The following is a 1192-nucleotide window of genomic DNA, read 5'->3' as shown; positions in this document are numbered from 1 at the left end:
ACATTGTTGGAGATGTTTTTTAAGAAGCTCAGACCAGCTGGTTATTACAGAAGAGTATTAGAGCCTCTCATGAGAACAAAAGAGAGGAGTTAGTATTGTTTATTTCATCATCGCCCCTTTTATGTGAACGAGCTCTGATCAGGATGGAACAGCCTGGTTGAATTACTGAGTTGATCACCTGCTTCGTAGTAACGCTTATCAAGGAATGAAAATGTTTGTCAATCCAGATAACGGAGAGAGATCTGGATTGGTGGAGTTGGTGAGGAACCAGAGAGCTGATGGGGGTCAAAGGTCATGCTCAGGGAGCCACAGTGGTGAGTGGTCAGTTGTAGGATTCATCACTGTGAACCGCTGCCTGAAAAGAGAACATCGCCCAACGTGGGACTCAAACCCACAACCCTGAGATGAAGAGTCTCATGCTCTAGCGACTGAGCTCGTCAGAGACCTTCAGGGACCACGGTTGACTGTGGCTATTTGAAGCTCCATCCACAGTTGCTATGGATACAGGAGCAGAAGCAGAACTCTTTCAGAACCATGACATCATCACAAGAACAGCTGATAGAAGACAGGATGATAAGAATGATAAGAAGATGATAAGAAGTGGAGGAGTTTGTTTTGTCAGACAGAGAAGTGACTCAGGTTTCTGAGTGAGTTCTGTCAGAGCCTCTTCAGCTTGTGTGTCTCATCAGGTCTTTCTGGGCCGTTCACACCTGGTTAACATCTGTTTCAGGTTGTTGGGATTTATGGTTGGTTAGTAGCATTAAATTACTGTAAGTGATAGATTACTGAAAGTAATGAATCACTGGAAGTAATTTATGAAAAATTTAAATTATTAATGGAAGTCAACGGTCATTTACTCCTTAACAACCCCTCAAGTAATTGAGTAATTACTTGAAAGTTAATAAATGATCAAAAATAATTTATTAATAAAAAATTATTAATTTTGATAAATTCATTATTTATTTATTTATTAATAATGAAAAGGGGAGACACCACCAGATAAACTGGAAACAGCTAATACCAAAATATCAGTCTGGTTTGTAAAAAGGTTTATTTAAGTTAGTTAATATTTCTGTGTAAAAATATAACAATCTTAAATAAAAGGGAAGGTGTGAGATCCAAGCAGAGACTGTTACAAACCAGTGAATTGTCAACAATAAATACACAATAATCACCAAGAATCGTTCAATTC

This window comes from Lipophrys pholis (assembly GCF_963383615.2).
Source record: "Lipophrys pholis genome assembly, contig: SCAFFOLD_24, whole genome shotgun sequence".
NCBI classification, from domain to species: domain Eukaryota; kingdom Metazoa; phylum Chordata; class Actinopteri; order Blenniiformes; family Blenniidae; genus Lipophrys; species Lipophrys pholis.
The sequence above is the reverse complement of the archived record's forward strand: the minus strand, read 5'-3'. Positions refer to the sequence as shown.